The sequence below is a fragment of the Elaeis guineensis genome, chromosome 15 (genome assembly GCF_000442705.2).
Source record: "Elaeis guineensis isolate ETL-2024a chromosome 15, EG11, whole genome shotgun sequence".
Classification (NCBI taxonomy): Eukaryota; Viridiplantae; Streptophyta; class Magnoliopsida; order Arecales; family Arecaceae; genus Elaeis; species Elaeis guineensis.
This window is the reverse complement of record NC_026007.2, coordinates 70,452,204-70,466,080: the sequence shown is the minus strand read 5'-3', so window position 1 is coordinate 70,466,080 and position 13,877 is coordinate 70,452,204.

Here is a 13,877-nt window from a genome sequence, read left to right as displayed (position 1 = left end):
CTCACTTTTGATCTTAGTCCTTTCGAGATTTTGGTCCAATCGAGGCTTTGGATTTTTATGAGATTCAATCTAGAGATCGGATATCTCACTTTTGATCTTAGTCTTTCAGGACTTTGATCCAATTAGGACTTCAGATTTTCATGAGATCCAATTTAGGGCATCGGATATCTCACTTTTGATCTTTATCCTTTCGAAACTTTGGTCCAATCGAAGATCAAATTTTTGTGAGGTCCAATCTTGAGATTGGATATCTTACTTTTGATCTTGGTCCTTTTGAAACTTTGGTCCAATCGGGACTTTAGATCTTTGTGAGGTCTAATCGAAGATCGGATATCTCACTTTTGATCTTGATCCTTTCAGAACTTAAGTTGGATCTGAAGATTGGCATTTCATCTTGATCCTTCCGGACTTAAGCTCGATTCGAAGATCGATATTTCATTTAACTTTTCGGACTTAAGCTCAATTTGAAGATCGATTTTTTATTTTATTTTTTTTCGGACTTAAGCTCGATCTAGAGATCGATATTTTTTATCTTCAGAAGATTTTGGCCCATTTGGGGCTTTAAATCGATCCAGAGATCGAATTTTTGGTGCATCGAGACTTATCTCGATCCGGAGATCGAGTTTTTGATGAGGTGGCCTCCTGATGAGGTTGGCTTTGTAAGATTTTGACCTCATGATGAGATCAGCTTCCTGATGAGCTGGTTTCTGATGAGCTCGACCTTCTGATAAGGTCTGTCTTCTGATGAGCTCGACCTCCTGATGAGGTCGACTTTCTGTTGAGCTCGATCTTTTGATGCACTTGATCTTTTCATAATCTCGATCTTCTGATGAGATCAATTTTTTGATGATTTCAGCCTTCTAATGAGGTCACTTTATGACGATCTTGGCTTCCCGATGAGGTCAGCTTCCTGAAGAGGTCGGCTTTCTGATGAGCTCGATCTTCTGATGAGATCTGCTTCTGATGAACTCGACCTCCTGATGAGATCGGCTTCTGCTGAGCTCAATCTTTTGATGAGCTCAACCTTCTCATGATCTCGATCTTCTGATGAGGTCATTTTCTAATGATTTCAGCTCCTGATAAGGACAGCTTTATGATAAGCTTGGTATTCGATTTTTGAATTGGATCTCACAAAAATCTAAATTCCAATTGGACCAAAGTCCTGAAAGGACTAAGATCAAAAGTGAGATATCCGATCTCCGGATTGGACCTTATAAAAATCTAAAGTTCGATTGGACTAAATTCCCAAAAAGATCCAGATCAAAAGTGAGATATCCGATCTTCGAATTGAACCTTCCAAAAATATGAAGTTTCGATTGGACTAAAGTCCTGATAGATCAAGATCAAAAGTGAGATATCCGATCTTTAGATTAGATCTCATCAAAAAAATATTGAACCTCACAAAATATCAACTTGACAAATTTTGACTTAAATCCTTAGACAACATCCTTTGAAGGGAAAGAAAATGTGGCATCAAAGATTGAAATCCTATTAGATATACAGAAGATCCGATCTCTCACTCCGAGCTCAATTGAAAAGATGCAGTGGTTCACTTGAAAACCAAACAGTATGGATTCGTCACCTTGGACAAGCTGAAAATTTTATTCACGAACTACTTCTTTCATCCGAAGTAACTTTTTTGACTCCGAAGTGGGGGCAAGTGTTATAGGGTCATACCATGTCTCAACTGATGTCCTCGGACTCATACTCAGGAGTTCTCGGATTGACAAGAATATGGATGTAAGGCTCAACTGTGGAGCTCATCATTAGGCCGACCTCATCAGAAAGTCAAGTCATCAGAAAGCCGACCTCATCGAAAAACTGAGATTATCATCATCTGGGCACGTGGCAGCAGATTGTTATCTGAGATAAAATCCTTTCAGATCACATCGGTCCAAGATCAATTTACCTCTCTAGTATTCTAATTGATTTAATCTAAAACTGCTGGAAAGTGGAATGCTCACCCCGATTTTGTTCCATCTTTTCATCTTACGTTGATTCCTTACCGACCTTATTACTGGCACTCAAGGTATGGCACTCAATTTAAATAGTTACTGATGTCAGCTATCCCATATCGATCTTTTACCAATATGCCATCATGTATATGGATAATTATCTGACAGCTATCATCCAACTCAACCATAACTATTTTTCAGTTGTATTCCAGCTCATTTATCACACGAGCAGGCGCTCCACGATCTTTGTATAGCTGATCATTTTGTTACAATAACTAACAGCTTAACAGATCTCAAACGGTATAATAAATCTTAATGGTCTAATAGCCTAATAGATCTTAAATGGTCTAACAGATCTCTAGTGGCTTAACAATCTTTCTTTAAGACTTAAGCGAGCTCTCTCTATAAAAAAGACACAATGTGCTCTTTAGAAGATAAGTCAAGTCTGAGTGAACAGAGATAAAACACTGCTCAATTTATCAAAGAAAATCAGAGTTCTCTTCATCTTTTTTCACTTAAACTTTCATATTTTGCTTTCTACTTCTCTATTTTTACTATTTATTCTCAAGGCTCCGACCGACTTAAGCATCAGAGGATCCTAGACCAGAGGGCATCCCACGGTTTTGAAACTTTTTTTATAGATTTTGGTTATGGTTCATTTCGGTGCAACTCTCAGCTTTTCAATTCGATTCATTGTCGATCTCACCTCTAGAGTCTTGCAGCAACAGATTCAACTTGTTCCAGATTATAAGGTCAAGTTCAAGTTAAAGGATAAAGCAAGTTGGTTGAATTCAAATTTGAAAGGTGAGAAGGGTGGTCCAAGAAGTAGTTACAGGAAAGATGCAATAAGGTGGATAACATATACAAGAGCCTAATCAAATCTACAAATTCTTAGTGTGAGTTTCTAAAGTTATAAAATTAGTTGTGGAGGTGAGACTCACATTGCTGTCATCATTTTTATTGCTCTAAAAATTTAAGTGCAGCAATAAATATTTTTTTTATTATATTTTTATATTTAGCATTTTTTTAAAAATAAAAAAATGCTAGTATGGAGCCCTTTCTTCTATTTCTTAGGTGGCTTAAATAGTATTTGTGGTAGTGGTAGTGGCTTTAGTAGTATTGTGCTAATGCACAATAGTCTTCTTATATATATATATATATATATATGTCACGCTCCAAACCCAGCACCTGAATTGGGCATGAGACACGGCCACACAACCCTAGAGTAATGCCCTGAGGATCATGTAAGGCCTAATAATTTAACACTTCAAAATTTTAAATAACCAAGTAAATACCAAATCAATCAACCGAGTCACAACTTCAAATCGAATGTAAACTTGTTCAATATAATTATTCAAATGTTCATTGGTATCAGAGAATTTAAGCTAACTGAATTACTATAGACTTCAGTTCTCATTTGTTCTCGCCCAAACCATCCAACTAAGCATCCTGTGAGTCTGAAAAAAAAATAAGAAGGAAAATATGAGCTTCTCCAACTCAGTAAGAATCATTGCACATGTACATTAAGCCAGTAGATAAAAGTAATATTTTTGAAATCAATACAATTGGTGAAGACTCATATGTGTATAATAACTGAAATATTATCATAAATATGTATTTAATAATATGGATCATCATATATCATCAAGTAAAGTCTTCATTCATTGTTGAATTACATATTATATGTTGTATCTTCTCACATTTTTGGTTTGTCAATCTTTTATCCCTTTTTGACTTTGGACTAACCCAGACCATACCTCAATCTCTTCCCAATCCAATTATTCTTTCATATAAGCCTTTCAAGGCTATCCCAGGATGAGCTCCTAACTGGCTGTCCCACGTACGAAAATCCGTAAGAGGCTGTCCTAGGCATAAGCTCCTGACGGACTGTCCCAGGCATGAGCTCCTAGCCGACTGATTTATATGTCGAGGCTAGTCCAAAATATATCTTTTTTATTTAATTCTTGATTTTATCAAATTATTTTAAATTACAGAATGATGAAATTGATAAGTCATATCCATAAGACTCATACCATCAATCATAAAAATCTTTTCATAACATACTCATATTTAAAAAAATTCATATAAGCCATATATCAATGTCTCGAGCATAGAAAACTCATCAATTATAAATTCGATATTGCAAATTCAACATATAAGACTAATAAATAAATAATATATATTTAGTGATGATCATGTACAGGATTCTTACCTCGATCAATGAGAAATCAAATTCACAGCCTTATAGTCTGAAAATCAAAATCTTACTCGTTGTCCCCCTGGTCATTGGACCGTTCTCCTATCAAATAAAATAAATTAATTTAACCAAATTAATTTTTTTTAAAAAAAATTATATATTGAGGTTTATCGAAACTCTTACCTATGTTCCCCTCCTTTATATATATATATATATAATTTAATTTCTATTTATTTATTATATATATATATGTATATATATATATATATTTAATTTTTTTTTATTTAGAGAAGAGAAAAGAGGCTCCTTCTTCTCTTCCCCACGATCAAAAACAGGGGACTCAAGCTCTTTCCGAGTGCCTCCCCCTCATCCGGCCAGGTGAGCCACCTCCGGCCACCCTCCCCGGCAATGTCTCGACGACGGCGAGGCTACCGTCTCAGTGGCAGTCCCACCCCTCTTTGCTGTCAGCGGTGGAAGGAGAAAATAGCGTAAACAGGGGTGTCCCTGTTTGAGCCCGAACCGGCATCTCGCCGGCTTCCAAGCACCCGATGGTCAGAGGATCGATTCGAAAGAAAGGGAGAAGGAACGTACCTTATTCCGACGGCCAAAAATAACTCCGGCGGCCCTTCTCTTCCGATCAATGCTCACGGTGCCTATTTTGAGAAAATTCCACAAATCCCTCAAATTTCTTCAAAATTTTTGTTGAAAAATCCTAAGGGAGGAAGGGGAGTCTTTATAGGGAAGAATTTCTACCCTAGCTGGACTCTTCGAGTCTGATTTCATCGGAACAGGAAGGAAGAAGACTCCGATTAGGAGTCTTCCTCCTGTAAATTTTTTTTTGGTTGGGCCGTCAAAGGTTTACAGGCCTAAGTAACTGGGCCGTTACAATCTCCCCTCCTTAAAATAATTTCATCTTCGAAATTTACATACCTGAGTTTTCGAAGAGTTGTGGATACTTGATCTTCATTTCTGTCTCGAGTTCCCATGTAGCCTCTCCTCGCTATGATTGCTCCATTGGATCTTCACATAAGGAATACTTCGATGCCGTAACACCTGATCCTTCTTGTCAACAATCCGTACTGGATATTCTTCATAAGTCAGATCTTTCTGAAGATGCAAAGGTTCATAACTCACCACATGACTTGGATCTAGAATATACCTTCTCAACATTGATACATGAAACACATTATGTACACCAGATAAAGCCGACGGTAATGCTAACCGATATGCAACCTCTCCAATCCTGTCTAAAATTTCAAAAGGGCCAATATACTTTGGACTCAACTTACCACGAACTCCAAATCTCATTACACCTTTAGTGGGAGAAACTCTCAGAAAAACATGATTGCCTACCTGAAATTCCAGCTCCCTTCTTCTATTATCAGCATAACTCTTTTGCCTGCTCTGAGCTGTACGAAGCCGTTTCTGGATCATGTGTATTTTTTTCACTGTCTGTTGCACTATTTCTGGTCCCAATGATTTTCTTTCTCCCACTTCATCCCAATAAATGGATGATCTACACTTCCTTCCATATAATACCTCGAAATGAGCCATCTAAATGCTTGCTTGATAACTATTATTATAAGCGAACTCAACCAATGATAAGTGATTATCCCATGCTCCGCCTAAGTCCATGACACAAGCCCTTAACATATCCTCTAGGATCTGTATGGTTCGTTCTGATTGTCCGTTAGTTTGAGGATGAAAAGCTGTACTGAAATTTAACTTGGTACCAAGGGCTTTATGAAAGTTTTTCCAAAATTGAGAAACAAATATACTATCTTGATCTGACACAATAGTAACTGGTACTCCATGCAGTCGTACTATCTGCTTTATATACAAGCCTGCCAATCTTTCTAAGGAAAGACCAATTCGAAAGGGTAAGAAATACGCTGATTTCGTCAATCGGTCAACAATTACCCATACAGCATTATTATTCCGAAGTGTTTTAGGTAACCCAGTCACAAAATCCATAGTAATATGCTCCAATTTCCACTGAGAAATAAGAAGAGACTGCAATGGTCCTGCTGGTCTTTGATGTTCGATTTTTACCTGTTGACATACCAAACATTGGGCTACAAATTGTGCAATATCCCTTTTCATACCAGACCACCAAAAATTTCTTTTCAAATCTTGATATATTTTTGTACTTCCAGGATGCATGGTGTAAGCCGAACAGTGAGCCTCCTCCAGGATCTCGTCCCTTAATCTTGGAATCTTGGAAACACATAGTCTGTTATCAAACCTCAATGACCCATCCTCATGTGTCCAAAATTTCGTCTGTATATCAGATTCCACTGCTTCTATGACCCTTTGTAACTCTAAATCCTCCTTTTGAGCTGCTTTAATCTTTTCAATTAAAGTAGGCTATAGTACAAGATTTGCAAGTTGAATTTGAGAATCATGTAGTCGTATTTCAATTTTTGATTTCTCCAAATCTAGCAATATAGGCTTTTGTGAGGTGATTAGAGCAGCCAATTCACTAGAAAATTTTTTACTTAGAGCATCGGCTACAACATTCGCCTTCCCGGGATGATAATTTATTGTCAAGTCATAGTCCTTCAATAGCTCCAACCACCTTCTTTGTCTCAGATTTAACTCCTTCTAAGTAAAGATATATTTTAAACTTTTATGATCCGTGAAAATCTCGCAATGCTCTCCATATAAGTAATGCCTCCATATTTTTAAAGCAAATACCATAACTGCTAATTCTAAGTCATGAGTAGGATAATTTCGCTCATATGACTTCAATTGTCGAGAAGCATAAGCTATCACCTTTCTTTTTTGCATCAAAATACAACCTAGACCTTTACGAGAAGCATCGCTATAGATAGTGAAACCTTCTGTCCCGGATGGAATGGTTAAGATTGGAGCAGTCACTAATCATCTTTTTAACTCTTGAAAGCTTTGCTCACATTCATCTGTCCATTCAAACTTTACTTGTTTCTGTGTTAGACAAGATAGAGGCATGGTAATACTAGAGAAACCTTTCACAAACCTTCGATAATAGCCAGCCAACCCCAAAAAGCTACGTACCTCTGATACGTTAGTAGGTCGGCTCCAGTCAACTACTGCCTTCACTTTCCTTGGGTCAACTGAGATACCATCCTTGGAGATGACATGCCCGAGGAAAGTAACACTGTTCATCCAAAATTCACATTTTTGTAGTTTTGTATACAGCTTCTTTTTCCTCAGAGTTTGTAATACAATTCTCAAATATTCTTCATGCTCGAGTGAGCTTTTCGAGTAAATCAAAATATCATCAATAAATACAACTACAAATCGATTAAAGTATGATGCAAACACTCGATTCATAAGATCCATGAAGGCTGCCGGTGCATTGGTCCAACCAAAGGGCATGACCAAAAACTCATAATGCCCATAGCTAGTCCGAAAAGCTATTTTTGATATATCTCCAGACTGTATCTTCAACTGATGGTAGCCAGAACGAAGATCAATTTTTGAGAAGACCTGTACCCCTTGCAACTGATCAAACAAATTATCGATTCATGGTAAAGGATATTTGTTTCGCACTGTTACTTTGTTTAATTCTCGATAGTCTATGCAAAGCTAAAGGCTACCATCTTTCTTCTTCACAAAAAGTACTGGAGCTTCCCAAGGTGACACACTAGGTCTAATGAATCCTTTGTCCAACAACTCTTGTAATTGCTTTTGTAATTCCTTCAATTCTGCTAGAGCCATTCGATAAGGGGCTTTAGAAACTGAACTCGTACCAGGGATCAAGTCAATAGAAAACTCAATCTCTCGATCAGGAGGTAGTCCAGGTAGGTCATCTGAAAAAATATCAAAAAATTCTTTCACAATAGGAATATCCTATAACCTGAGCTTATTATCTTCGGTGTCTAATACAGTGGCTAGAAATCCTTCACATCTTTTTCTAAGAAATTTCTGAGCACGGATAGCTGAGATGAACTTATGGTGAAAGAAGGGTTTAGTACTCTTAAAACTAAACTCTGACTGATCTGAAATTTGAAACATTATTATTTTTTTGAAGCAATCAACTGTAGCATGATATGCTGCTAACTAATCCATCCCCAAGATTAGATCAAAGTCCTTCATCTCTAAGACTAATAAGTCTGCTTTCATCTCCCTATCTTCAATACTCAGTATACAATCTTTGCAAATTGAATTAACCAAGATCACCTCTCCACTTGGTGTGCAGACACAGAGATCATTTTCTAAAGGTGTAGGAGACATCTCATTGGTCTTCTTAATAAAACTAGTTGCTATAAAAGAGTGGGTAGCTCCAGGATCAAATAGAGCATAGACATCGTTGGATGCTATTTTAATCATATCTGTCAGATATTCATTTATCATTCAAGGCTATATGTCCATATATATCTAAGCATATAATATTTCATGACATATATATAAAAGAACTTTTAGGAGATCGGTTCAGTACCTATCACCACTGAGTTAGAAGCATTAGCATCCTGTTGTGTAAGTGCATAGACTCGTCCTTGTGTCTTTGATTTTTGTTGTCCCACATCTTGTCTTTGTACATCTTGGGGTGCCCGATTCGCGGGGGTATTTTGAAAATTTTGAGGCATTTGCTGTCTCTGTGATTCTCCTCCACTGCGGCATACAACTGCTTGGTAGTCATCTCGTCCACATTTGTAACATTGTCCCTCAGGCCATGTGCAATCTCGTTTAAGATGGGATCCTCCACATCTATAACATATAATGCTCCCCTGAGATTGTACTTTACTTTCAATGGCAGTCTGGCTTGGTTTTGGGATCTTTGGTTTGAAAGCTCTGCTACTTTGATCTTGAGAATCAATTGCTCGATCCTTTTTCTTCATATTTTTCTCTCTTACTACTTGAGCATCATTAAGTCCTTTTTCTATTATTAAGCATTTGTTTACAACTTCTTTATAGGTGGGCAACTCAAAAATAGTCACTAGTTGTTGGATTCTCTCCCTTAATCCATTCTCAAATTTTCTGGCTCGAACATTTTCCTCAGCTATCAATGCAGGGGCATATCTCGACAATTTTTCAAATTTGACTGCATATTGAGCAACTGTCATGTGGCCCTGTACCAGTCGATCAAACTCTCGAAATTTCTGGAGTCGGATACTCTGAAGAAAATACTTCTCATAGAAGATCTTTCTAAATTTTTCCCATGTAAAAGGTACATCATTTGGCTCCAACTTTCTAATTTTCATCTTCCACCAATCGGCTGCCTCACCTTGTAACATAAAAGTGACAAAAGTGACATTTTCTTCAGCAGGACATCTCAAAGCATGAAAAACTTTCTCTATTGCTTTTAGCCAGCTTTCAGCTTCCATAGGATCTGAGGTCCCTGAGAATGTCGGTGGTGCATACTTTTTGAAATCTAATAAATTGACTTGACGTTCATACTGATTTTCAGCTCTTTGTTGCTGCTGGGGCTGTCGCTCCTGAAATATTTGTTGTATGATCTGCTGTTGTTGTCCTTGCTGCACCTCTAATATCCTCCTCATATCTTCTCTTGCAGTCACTTGTTGTTGTACCAATACTTCCATTAACTGAGCTACAGTAACTTGTTCCCCAAATTGAATTTCAGATTCTCTTAGAGTTTCTTCCCTGGGAGTGACCTCTGCAGGCTCAGTAGGATATTCTTGTTGTGGTGCATCATCATCCGGTGAGGGTGGATCATTTTCTTGTTGCATAGCTGGCTCCCAAGCATTAGAGCCATCTGCAAATCGAGTAGGTCTCCAATTTCGCCCACGCTCAGTCCCTCGTGCCATGACAACCTACACAGTTTCACTTTAGTTAGGAACTTAAGAAAAATATCTCATATTAGTCAATTTCCATCTAAAAGTCTATCCATATACTCTTCTTCTGAAATGAACCTTAGGATTCCTAAACCTAGGCTCTGATACCACTCTGTCACGCCCCAAACCCAACACCTGAGTTGGGCACGAGACACGGCCACACAACCCTAGAGCAATGCCCTGAGGATCATGTAAGGCCTAGTAATTTAACACTTCAAAATTTTAAATAACCAAGTAAATACCAAATCAATCAACCGAGTCACAACTTTAAATCGAATGTAAACTTGTTCAATACAATTATTCAAATGTTCATTGGTATCAGAGAATTTAAGCTAACTGAATTACTAAAGGCTTCAGTTCTCATTTGCTCTCGCCCAAACCATCCAACTAAGCATCCTGTGAGTCTGAAAAAAAAAATAAGAAGGAAAATATAAGCTTCTCCAACTCAGTAAGAATCATTGCACATGTACATTAAGCCTGTAGATAAAAGTAATATTTCTGAAATCAATACAATTGGTGAAGACTCATATGTGTATAATAACTGAAATATTGTCATAAATATGTATTTAATAATATAGATCATCATATATCATTAAGTCAAGTCTTCATTCATTATTGAATTACATATTATATGTTGTATCTTCTCATATTTTCGGTTTGTCAATCTTTTATCCCTTTTTGGCTTTGGACTAACCCAGACCATACCTCAATCTCTTTCCAATCTAATTATTCTTTCATATAAGCCTTTCAAGGCTGTCCCAAGATGAGCTCCTGGCCGGCTGTCCCACGTACGAAAGTCCGTGATAGGCTGTCCCAAGCATAAGCTCCTGGCGGGCTGTCCCAGGCATGAGCTCCTGGCCGGCTGATTCATATGTCGAGGCTAGTCCAAAACATATTCTTTTCATTTAATTCTTGATTTTATCAAATTATTTCAAATTACAGAATGATGAAATTGATAAGTCATATCCATAAGACTCATACCATCAATCATAAAAATCTTTTCATAACATACTCATATTTAAAAAAATTCATATAAGCCATATATCAATGTCTCGAGCATAGAAAATTCATCGATTATAAATTCGATATTGCAAATTCAACATATAAGACTAACAAATAAATAACATATATTTAGTGATGATCATGTACAGGATTCTTACCTCGATCAATGAGAAATCAAATTCATAGTTTTATAGTCTGAAAATCAAAACCCTACTCGTTGTCTCCCTGGTCACTGGACTGTTCTCCTATCAAACAAAATAAATTAATTTAACCAAATTAATTTTTTTTTAAAAAAAATGTATATTGAGGTTTATCGGAACTCTTACCTATGTCCCCCCTTATATATATATATATATAATTTAATTTTTATTTATTTATTATATATATATGTATATATATATTTATTTTTTTTTATTTAGAGAAGAGAGAAGATGCTTCTTCTTCTCTTCCCCACGATCAAAAACAGGGGACTCGAGCTCTTTCCGAGCGCCTCCCCCTCATCCGGCCAGGTGAGCCACCTTCAGCCGCCCTCCCTGGCAACGTCTCGACGACGGCGAGGCTACCGTCTCAGTGGCAGTCCCACCCTTCTTTGCTGCCGGCGGTGGAAGGAGAAAATAGCGTAAACAGGGGTGTCCCTGTTTGAGTTCGAACCGGCATCTCGCCGGCTTCCAAGCACCCGATGGTCGGAGGATCGATTCGAAAGAAAGGGAGAAGGAATGTACCTTATTTCGGCGGCCAAAAACAGCTCCGACGGCCCTTCTCTTCCGATCAACGCTCACGGTGCCTCCTTTGAGAAAATTCCACAAATCCCTCAAATTTTTTCGAAATTTTTGTTGAAAAATCCTAAGGGAGGAAGGGGAGTCTTTATAGAGAACGATTTCTACCCTAGCCGGACTCTTCGAGTCTGATTTCATCGGAACGGGAAGAAAGAAGACTCCGATTAGGAGTCTTCCTCCTGTAATTTTTTTTTTTTTTTTTTTGTTAGACCATCAAAGGTTTACAGGCCCAAGTAACTGGGCCGTTACAATATATTCATCTAGTCCTTTAACTTAGCTTAAGATGGTCTTGGAAGAACCCATCTCCAATCATTCCATACGGGAACTTAGACTAGTAGAATCCCGGTCTCAGGCCTCCTCAAATTGCCGTTGCAAAGCTCCTATCATCACAGCCAGCTCTCCACTAAAAAAACCAACTCGCAAGAAATAGAGCATTTGAGGTTCAAGGATCATTCTTCTTGATCACATCACAGCACCTTGGCTCTAGAGACAATGGTGAGAAGTAACCCTGGTCACTGTACCAAGCTAATTCACATTGTTAAATAAGCAAATGGTGCCACAGTGATCTTGTGAAGTGGGTGTGAGTATTTTGGTAATCTAGCATTGCAGAATCTTCAAACTTTGTACCCTGGGACCAAACTACTTAAAACCTACAGCAACGGCTATGAGTCTGACAGGAGAATCTCCATCTACTCCCGCAGCCCATTTCTTGTGCGTCTTTTCCTCTCCATATGCCCCTAGAAAACTTGGAACTTTTGGAAAGGCATCTTACATCATGTTTAAAGGACAAATGCTCCATGCACCCCTCTCTCTCTCACTCTTTCTCTCTCTCATCTAACTATCTAGAGCATACATAATTGCCAAATTTGCAGCATGGTTCAAAGCTGCAGCAATAGCAGAAGAAATTTAGACCGATAGAGTTGGAAGAGTTGATAATGTTTGTGAGTAGTAAATTGCTCCATTCTACCAGCTGTTGCACAAGGTATTCAAACCAACCTTATCAATTTAAGGACTTGGACACCTATCATAGACACCCGACAACATATCGTCACCTTTCACCCTTCAGATCAAAGGGGATAAAAGAGGATCTGTCCATAAGATTAGTAATTTAGCAAATTTTTTCTTTGTTAACTGTTCCAAGATCATATGACCTGGTGGGTATGACCTAGTGGATATGCTAGCATTTTTTTGGTTTTTTGGACCACGGCGGAACAATTATGCGCACATATCATTCAAACTGATGTGTTATGTGTGCATAATCTAAATCAGAAACCTATATTTTCTTGGTAAGTTTGATCCCCCACCCTCACAATTACTGATCCGTAATAGCCACACTGATGAAAGTCAAGAAAAGTGGTGAAGACCACCTAGTGCATGTACAAGAGTCTGAGATATTACGCAAACCTAGTGATGATTTACATTTTAACATCATATTATTTTTCCTATCCTTATCTGGAAAAACAAAATAATATTTCTATAGGTCCATGGGAGGTACATAAAATCCTCTTGAATGAAGAGTTGGTCATAACAAGTATAAACTCAAAGACTGCAAAACTTGTGGTTTGGGAAGTGAAACATGCCTCTCATGATGAACTTATTACTAAACTTAAAGCACAAGAATACATGAAATGTGCAAACAGTTTTTATCTCCATAGTTACATGGATACGTGAGAGTGGCATTGAAGAATGTCAAACGTTGTAATCATGAAAGACAAATATATAGCCGTGTGATGTGCCTTACTATCTTCATCCCTTCTAACTACGCACCAAAATTAACAGCGAAATACAATTTCCATGTTGTTTCCACCAATAAAACGTGCGTGCTATATCAGGAACAACAATGATCAAGAAAACAAGTTGAGCATTAATAGGGGTATTAATTCATTTTCCTCTTAGCAAGAAGCTGAAATCAAAACATGCTGAAACCACAAATTTTAATTTAAAAATACTTGCGGTGTTATTCGATCTGTTTTAAACAAAAGGACGTGACTGAGGTCTATGAAGCGATCATGTGATGGCGTTGTCTTCAAATTTTTCCTGGAAAAAGATGGTGTTCTAACCATTGGTAGTTATTCTTATTCTTTCCTTCCATTATAAATATTCACATATATAGGAAAGAGTAAAAACCTGGGGATGAACTTAACACTATCTTAAACGAATGCGTTTACTC